At 39.2% G+C, this 9,669-nt stretch overlaps 1 pseudogene; it reads right to left on the reverse strand.

Moving 5' to 3' along the window:
• Positions 1–890: 890 nt before the first annotated feature.
• LOC131919825 (drebrin-like protein) lies at positions 891–9,425 on the reverse strand (annotated as a pseudogene).
• Between the last annotated feature and the right edge of the window lie 244 nt (positions 9,426–9,669).

Below are 9,669 nucleotides of genomic sequence, written 5' to 3' on the forward strand. Positions count from 1 at the left end.
ATGGCCTTGAACTCACAGAGATCTACCTGTCTCTGCCTATTGAGTGCTGGGGTTAAAGTCATAGACCACCATGCCTGGCTCATTTATTCTTCTTGTAGGAAAATATATATAAATGAGCATACTCAGGTACAAGGCAAATAGAGACCTCAGGTTGGGATTTCTTCCACATGGGAGCATTTAGGTCAGAAGTGGAGTAGATGAGCTGGGGACCTCACTGCAGTTCTTAGATTGTTTATTAGACACAGATGGGTGGAACCAGCAGAGGTTGAGTGAGCCCCATGACAGATGTCATTTCACATTCCCAATGGTGGGAGCTTGGTCATCCCATCCCTTCTCCCCACAGCACAGACACAGTGACAGAAATGGAGTGAGGTAGAAAAGCCCCTAGTAAGAAAACCTCCCTGCTGTCAAAACTGCCATGGTCTACTCTGACTTTGGCCATGATTTCGCTAAAAGCAATTATCTTAAGTTCACAATTCCCAAAGAGCTTTCTAAATAGTGGCAGCTACCACTCCTCAAAAGTTACACAAAGAAGGGCAAATGCAGGTGTGGCCCCCAGATGCCCCTGCTCTGACACCAACTTCTCAGTACTGCTCTTCTTGCACAGACAGAGGTCACCCAGGAATTGGCCACAGGTTAAGCTTGGCTCAATAGTCATTCCCACTGGGGTCAAGTGTGTGTCTGGTAGGGGGTCATGGAGGGTGCAGTAAGCATTTGGGGGAGCAGTGAGACACTGCTACATCTGGGGTAACAGAGCATTGGAGGCAGAGAGAGCCTTGCTCTCATTAAATTTCCATTCCTGGAAGAGAGCCAAATAGTAACTCTTAGGCCTCTTCCCTTTGGAACAAGGAAGCCACTTCCAGTGGAGAAGGCAGGCCTAGGCCTTAGCCTTACACCATGAGCTCCATGTAGTCAGCAGGAAACATGCTAAAGTGGCCATCAGGTTCAAAGCCACACAATCAGCCTTCATCAATCACCTGGTGCCCATGATTAAGTTCTCAGAATCAAAAGAGATCTCTGTGTATTGAGTTGCCTGGTAGTCCTGGGAGCCCTTGCCCACTGAGGCCCTGGCCCTGCCTGTAGTTGGCAATGTGTACAGAGATATCCCCTTGTTGCTGTACCAATGGACGTTCCTTGTAGAGGATGTCCTTCTTTGGAGGTTCTTCATGTGTGGGTTCTTCTGTCTGGGATGAAGATAGTGTGAGGTGCTAGCTCCTTACGGACACCCACTCTGGGCCTTGAGACAGTGGGAGTTGGCTGTGTGCTGTAGAGGTTCATGGTTGAGTGAGCTGCTCCTGCAGGAAGGGGACCCTCAGCTTGTTGGGCTGACAGCTGGAGACAGAAGTGGTAGAGAAAGCCCTTTCCTTCTGCTTGAACAACTTCGGTTGTGGTTGTGGAGCCTGTTACCCAGCAGACTCCCATTCCTGTCTTCCTCTTGCAGCCACTTCTTGCTCCTGCTCACAGCCGGGGGTCCGGCTGATTCGTGCTGTTCCTGGTAGCGCTGCTGGCAGCGGGCAGCCTCTGGCAGCTTTTGTTCACAACCATGCTTCTCCTCCTGCTGTTGCTCCTCTGCAACCTGTCGCTTCTCCCCCAGTTGACGGTTCTCCACTTCCTTCTCAGCTTTGGCCCAAAGCTATCTTAGAAGGAATCTTTGCCAACTCTCTAGATCTCAGATATGCATTGGTTTTCTGGTACAAAGTGCCCACTGGGGCCTGATGTCCTGTACGTGGAAGTAGCTACTTTCCCTGTGGAAGCTGTAGTTGGCCCCAGAGGCCTTGGCAACCTTCGCCAAGATGCATTCAGGTTCCACATCCTCCTTGGTCCATGTGTTCATAGTCACGGTGCTTACTTGGTTGGCACTTGCTCCCTTCATATACCGCTCACACCTTCGCCTGTCCAGTTAATGAGGACAAACTTGGGGAGGGTCATTCACCGTGCACAAGGCGTGCATCACCTTCCTGCTGAGCACCTCCACCCGATCCTCCAGGTTTCCCTCCCTGTGCAAGTCAAATGGATGGCATTGTTATTACCTTCATTAGTAAAAAAGTACTGTTATGTATGCCTGGAATTTCAGCAATTGGGTTGGGAGAGGAGGAGGATCAGGATTTCAATGTCATAGTCAAAGACAAAAGGAGGTGAAGGCCAGCAAGGGCTGCACACATCTCTTTCTCATAAACAAATAAACAGAAACTGGGAAAAAGAAATACCCGAGCCGGAGGTTGCAGAGTCCCCCCAATGCATATACAATGTAATTGTGAGATAATGAATAAAAGGCACAGATAAAGCATATTACTCTTTTGTCAATACTAAAAATAATGTGCCACTTATACAAATACAAAAGTTGAGGGAAAAGATTCATTCTGAATCAATCGTCAAACGGAAAATCTGTGAGCAATTGACAAAACATTGGAAGAGATTGCATTTTGCTGTGTGGTGTCTAGCAATGTTATTTAAATGCCCAGTTTTCAGGAAATTTAACATCGTAGCTATTGAGCATATGAGGAAGTGAGCACCCTGAGGAGAGGGTCAGCTTTACCGATTTATTTTTTTTCTCTCTACTGAATCCAATTTGCCTAAAATAATCCCTAGCATGTGACAAATGTTGGAAGATGATTTACCTACAGTAATAATGATAAGCAGTGTGAGCATAGTGCATGAATCTTTAATTAAAATAATTGCAGAAATGGTATACAACACAGAAGCTTCTCTTAAATATGTTTAATTGCAAAAGCAAGCAATATATAAATTATATCATAGTATAAGGATAGTAGTATTGTTAAAAAGGAGATAATATGGATTCCTATGGGGCAATATTAGAAATTAAATGATTTTCCTTACAAAGTACTAAAGGTTGAATCTGCAATTATTGACATAATACTCTTTTGAGATATAATAATATTGACCTCTAAAATTAAATAAAATATCTAAATAAGACTTTAACAAGATATTAAACTTAATATATGAAATGGAAATATACTTTTCCATTATACACTTTCATTATTGATTTATTTGAACCATGTGTATATCTTAGTAAACATAGTAAGAAAAAGGACAAAGTAGGTAAATAATGTCAAAAGTTAGTTAAAATTATTAATTGAGCTTTATTGCTTTCATGTATGTGTGTGGATATGTTAAGTACAATGTATTCCTTTCCATAAGGTTTGTCTTAGTGAATAGAATTATTTAGTTCAAAAATCAAGCACAAAAATTACTAAAAACCTTCTTTTATGTATTGATACAGTATTTTTCACAAAACTTTTAGACAGATTTTAAAAGCCAGAGTTCAGGGAAAGATTGATCTATACCATGTTTTATAGATGCCACAAGTCTATTGTATCAAGGGACCAATAACAGATGTGGTTTTCTGCATAAGACCCACTGAAGATCAAGCAAAATTATATTCCAGCATGGATTGAGAAGAGGCACCTCCACCCCTGAATGAGAACTATTGACAGCTGGTGACTTCTGAGGAAGGAAGAGTCAGTTTTCCTTACAGGTGTGTCCTCTGTTAGATTGACAACTCTCCATGGAATGGCCCTATACCCAGGGGTACATGGGCTAAACAAATATGACTGCATGTGTCTTAGTAAAAAAACAAAAAACAAAAAACAAAAAGCAAAACACATAAAAAAAAAACAAAAACAAAATTAGAAGACAAAGTTGGGGGTGGTTCTCAATTTTACTAATGCTACAACCGTTAAATGATCCTTAAATACAGTTCCTCATGTTGTGGTAAACTCCAACCATTACTTATTTTTGTTAATACAAACATAACTATAATTTTGCTACTGCTATGAATTTTAATGTAAATATCTGTTTTCCAGGGATCTCAGGCCACCATTGTGAAAGGATCGTTTGAGTCCCAAAAGGATCAAGACCCATAAGTTGAGAAGTATTGAAATAGTTGGAGGAGAGGTGGGTAAATACGATCAAATACACATTGTTGGCATGTGTGAAATCCTCAGAGAACTGACAAATAATATAATGTTTTAAAATAAATAAGTTGAAATATTAATCTCTTTAGAATGTGTTGCTGACACACAGTCAGTCCCACCTATTTTTTTTGTTAGCTTCATGAATAGTCTATGCATAAAGAAATAATCTGTTGCACAAAGAAATATAGTTTATGAATGGATGGGAATAATCCATTTGGTGACAGAGAGACAACTGTAGCACGGTTTCTCAAACAGCCAGCCCCCAAATAACGACACGGAGACTTATTATTAGTAATGAATGCTCGGCCTTAGTTTAGGCTGGTTTCTTCCTAGATTAGCTTCATTTACGTTTTGCCTGAGGACTTTTTACCTTTCTTTCTTTCTGTACGTCCTACTTCCCTGCTTCCTCCATGTCTGTCTGGAGGGTGGCTACCTGGTTGTCTAGACTCTGGCATCTCCCTCTCTTTCCTCTTGCTCTCTCCTGAGACTAGCTACCTCCTCTCACTATTCTTTCTGCCTGCCAGCCCCACCTATCCCTCTACTTCCTAGCTATTGACCATTCAGCTTTTTATTAGACCAATCAGGAGCCTTAGGGAGGCAAGGTGCAACAGAAACACATCTTTACATAGTTTACCAAATGCAGCATAAACAAAAGTGGCACAGCTCTGCATAATTAAACAAATGCAGCATAAACAGATGCAACACATCTTTACATAGTTAAACAATTATTCTACTCATTCAGTAAATGAAGATTTTTCTTTAGCTTTTAGTGTTGAACATAACCTTGGCCTTCGGGAACAGTTTCTCTACTCAGTCCTGTTCTTGCCCTACACAGAACGCCTGCTCTAGTTTTCCTTCATGAGAAGTGCCATAGATGTAAAAAACAAACTGAATGTTCAGATTTAGTGGACCAAACACAGAACAGAGACTGCTTACCTCACTGTAGATCCTTGTTTCTGTCCCTATAGCCAGAAACAAATGCCACCTTCACGGTTGCTGTATTTTTAGGAAGTAAACTTTCTTGCATTTTGTACAACAACAACAACAAAAATATGCCCACTTACAGAACAATTCAACTTTCAAAATGCAAGGATTTATAGCACCAAAGACAAAGACCCCAAACTGGTATTCTAAGATATTAGAATCATGAATATCTGTGCTACATTTGTAATCATGAAGAGAGTCAGAAACTTCCACGGTCTCCGCTCTGCTGGCTAGGAATGAGAACCCAAAGTCCCTGCAAGCTAACAGAAATGAGGTGGTGTTTGGTGCTCATCCCTGAGGCAGAAGTCAGTTTCATTTTCCCTCAGGTTTAGAAGAATACCTGCCCCTTTTAAAGTAAATAAGTAGATTTTTAAACAAATTCTTTTTCTTTCTTTCTTTCTTTCTTTCTTTCTTTCTTTCTTTCTTTCTTTCTTTCTTTCTTTCTTTCTTTCTTTTTTTCTTTCTTTTTTTGAGACAGGGTTTCTCTGTGTAGCTTTGCGCCTTTCCTGGAACTCACTTTGTAGCCCAGGCTGGCCTCGAACTCACAGAGATCCGCCTGGCTCTGCCTCCCGAGTGCTGGGATTAAAGGCGTGCGCCACCACCGCCCGGCCAAATTATTTATTTTATATTATTTTACTTTGATTTTTTTCATTTTACAAACCAAACACAGTTCTTCTTGCCTGCTCTCCTCCTGCTCCCCCCCATTCTCCCTACCCTACCCCCCCATCCACTCCTCAGAGAGGGTAAGGTTTCCCATAGGGAGTCAACAAGGTCTGGCACATCAAGTTGAAGCAGACCCAAGCTCCTCCCTTCTGCATCAATGCTGAGCAAGGTATCTCTCCACAGGGAGTGGGCTCCAAAAAGCCAGTTCACGCACCAGGGATAAATCTAAGTCCCACTGCCAGGGGCCTGACAAGCAGACGAAACCATGCAACTGTCACCCAAATTCAGAGGGCCTGGTTGGTTCCCTTGCAGGTTCCCCAGCGGTCCATCCAGAGTCCTTGAGCTCTCACTAGCTCGGGTTAGCTGTCTCTGTGGGTTTCCTCATCATGATCTTGAAACCCCTTCCCCAATGCTGGTACAATCACTTCTCCCTCTCTTTGACTGGACTCTAGGTGCTTGGCACCATGCCTAGCTGAGGATCTCTGCATCTGCTTCCATCAGTCACTGAATGAAGGCTCACGCTTGTCCTTCTGAGTCTGGGTTATCTCACTCAGGATGATTTTTTTCTAGTTCCATCCATTTGCCTGCAAATTTCATGATGCCATTACTTTTTACCTCTGAGTAATACTCTATTGTTTAAATGTACCACATTTTCTTTATACATTCTTTGGTTGAGGGGCATCTAGGTTGTTTTCAGGTTCTGGCTATTACGAATAATGCTGTTATGAACATAGTTGAGCAAGTGTCCCTATGGTATGGCTGAGCATATTTTGGGCTGATCTCCAAAATATAAAATAACTCAAGAAACTAGAAATCAAAAACCAAATAACCCAATTAAAAAATGGGGTAGTGATCCAAACAGAGAATTCTCAACAGAAGAATCTCAAATGGCCAATAAATAAATAAATAAATAAATAAATAAATAAATAAATAAAAAAAAATTTTTTAAAAATTAAGGAATTGCTCAACATTCCTAGCCATCGGGAAAATGCAAATTAAAATGACTCAGATACCATCTTACACCTGCCAGAATGGCTAAGATAAAAAACACTGATGATAGCTTATGCTGGAGAGGATGTGGAGTAAGGGGATCACTTCTCTACTGCTAGTGGGAGTGCAAACTTTTGCAACCACTTTGGAAATCAGTACTGCAATTTCTCAGAAAATTGGGAATCAATCTACCTCAAGACTCAGTAAAGCAAATTCTTAAGGAACTATCCAGATTCTGGTGGGAAGCATCAAGAACGCCCTGTGGAAGTGCTACCTCAAACAGAACATTAAAAGAAGGTAAGATGTTCAGTCAGAGTGCACATGAATTCACGGGCCCATTAATTTTTAATAATAGCTTGATAAAGTGCTCAGAATAGACAAGTGTTTTACATTCGAGGGAGAGATGGACTCTAATGCCAGGGAGCAGTGAAATCTGAAATTGTGTGCACAGCACTGCCAATTTTGAAATGCAATGAGCTCTGACATACATACCCCTGGAGTTCTTGTCTACTCTGAGAGCCCTCATCTGTGAGGAAGAAAATGTTCTACATATGAGTCTTTTATAATCCTGCTGTTATATTTTGTATATTGATGTTAGATTTAAAACCAAGCGCTTTGTGAAAATGTAGAGTATTATGAATCTCAGTGTTAAATTGCCAGCATTCCTCAATGAAACTACAAAGGTTAATCCACAGTTTGAATTTACTAACCCTCTGTAAGCATTAAAGTGGATGAAGGAGAAGGAAAAATTGAGAATAATTGAGGAGAACATACTAAATGTGTGATATTTTATTATTCTGTCTGCACAGTCTTTACATTGAGGAAAGAGGTATTTTTATATGTATGGAAAGAACCATTTAAACTCAGCAACTGCTTAAAAGAAAAAAGGAGGGGATTACAATCCTTGAACTGCATGTACTCCAGTTGTGAAGGCTGGATTTCAAGGTATCCAACAATTGTTTGTAATACTAGGGCGTTGCTACACAGCAATCACCCAGACTACAGTCACATGGCCAGCTATAACTGTGGAAATTCTCACAAGACTGAAAGGGTTCCTTATAACGTTTAACCATAGTTTAAAAATGAAAGATCACTTTGTGTTTAATAAAACATGAAAAAAATAATATTTTAGTTACAGGCACATTCTCTCCCTAAATTATCTTCTACTGTCTCCCCCTTTTTACTCAAAATTTATCTCATTCAGTCAAAAGAAATTTGTTATGTCTTCATTACAATGTACAGCTGGTTGTGAAGAAGTTAGCTCTTTTTAAGAGACAACATGACAAGGATATTTGAAAACAAATAACACAACCATTTACATTATGCTCAATCTCAAGAAACACAAATAATCAACATTCCTCTCATGTAAAATACTTCAGACTTCAAAGGTAGCCAAATTATTTTCATAAGATTTTCAGCCCAGTCAATACTTTGAAATCACAGTCTTTGTGAAGAGTTGTACATGTAGGTTTTAATTTATCTTTATAAGGAAAAGTAACACTTATATTAAGATGACATTTGAACAGAAGAATATATGTTCATTTTTATAAAAGTCATAAATTAGGGCTCATTTTTTTCATGATTTGATAATAAAGATAGAGGCATGCAGCAGTCATGCGAAGCCTTTGCACATAAATCACTTAATTAAATAGAATCCTAAGGCATATTATGATCCAAAAGAGGAGGCAAAGATGCTACTGCCAAACTCAAGAGAATCGAATCTGTTTTGTTCAAAGATGAAAATATTTTGATGTATTTTAATAACTTTGATATATCTTTGCAAATAAACAAAAAGAAATGTGCTTAATTATTTTTACTGTTTTGGAAACAGAATTCCTTTTAGGAGCTGGAAATGAAAAAAATATTGAGACAAACAACAATATATATTTACTTGTACATTTTTTTACATGAACACTCATTGAATACTGAAAATGAGCATTTAAAGGAAGCTATAACCATTTTAATATTTAACTGATTCCTTGGCATAGAATAATCATATAATCAACATACTAAATAAATCTAAATTTTACTAGTTTCGAAAAAACAAAGGTTTTGATGCATAAGGCCAGAGAACTGGTAAATGGTAGACTCAGTTTCTGAATTCAGGACTTTCAGATTCTAAATGCCACACACTTTCTGCTATGAAATGTTTTCTTTCTCATTCTTCTTCACCCATTTTGAAGTCTTACTTGGTTATTTTCTACCAAAGGCGGTTTCCTTGGCTGTTACTATTCTTTGATGACTTCTAAAACTTCTCTTGCTAACCATTATATTTGAAATACTTTTCACATTGAGAAGTAATATAACTTCTTTCTGTATGAGTTCCTCAGTATCTTAACCTTTCAGGTTTGTTCATTTCCAGTGACTTTACCACATGTCAGAATTCTCCTACACCATATATCATAATGTGTAAACAATTAACAATCAAGTTTGAGGCCTATGCTTACCAAAACATTATCAGCGTCTTCTTGTCATTTTGTGTTAGTATATATGTTCTTCAGCATCACAGTGCTTAACCTGTTTAGTTTATTTCTGAAATTCTATTTTTCTTTCTATTTTCTTCTTTTATTTTCCATTTTAGTCACATAGCATAAGAAAAAACAAAAGGCCATATTTAGTTCATACATTTGTCTACTACAGACACCTGCAGTATGCTGTATAAGTTAATGAATCATCAATTTACAACATTTGACCATATTTGGAACCAGAATAATGTTTCCTAAGCTCATAATTACTTCTTCTATTCCTACCCCCATTTTATGATAGTCATTTAAATATTTTATATAGGCTTCAATAAATCTCCATAAAATCTGTGGTTTTAGTTACCTTTCTATTGCTGTAATACAACACCATGACGAAGTTAACTTACAGAAGAGAGTTTATTTGGAGCTTACAGTTCCAAATTTTAGAGTCTATGGCCACAATGTTGGGGAGCAAGGCACCTGGTAGGCAGGCATGGCACAGGAGCAGTAGCTAAGGGCTTACATCTTGATCTACGTCACAAGGCAGAGAGACAGAGATAGAGACAAGCAAAGAGAAAGAGAGAAATGGAGAGAGACAGAGAGAGGGAGAGGGAGAGAGAGGGGGGGTGCTAACT

The sequence above is a fragment of the Peromyscus eremicus genome, chromosome 9, assembly GCF_949786415.1.
Source record: "Peromyscus eremicus chromosome 9, PerEre_H2_v1, whole genome shotgun sequence".
NCBI lineage: Eukaryota > Metazoa > Chordata > Mammalia > Rodentia > Cricetidae > Peromyscus > Peromyscus eremicus.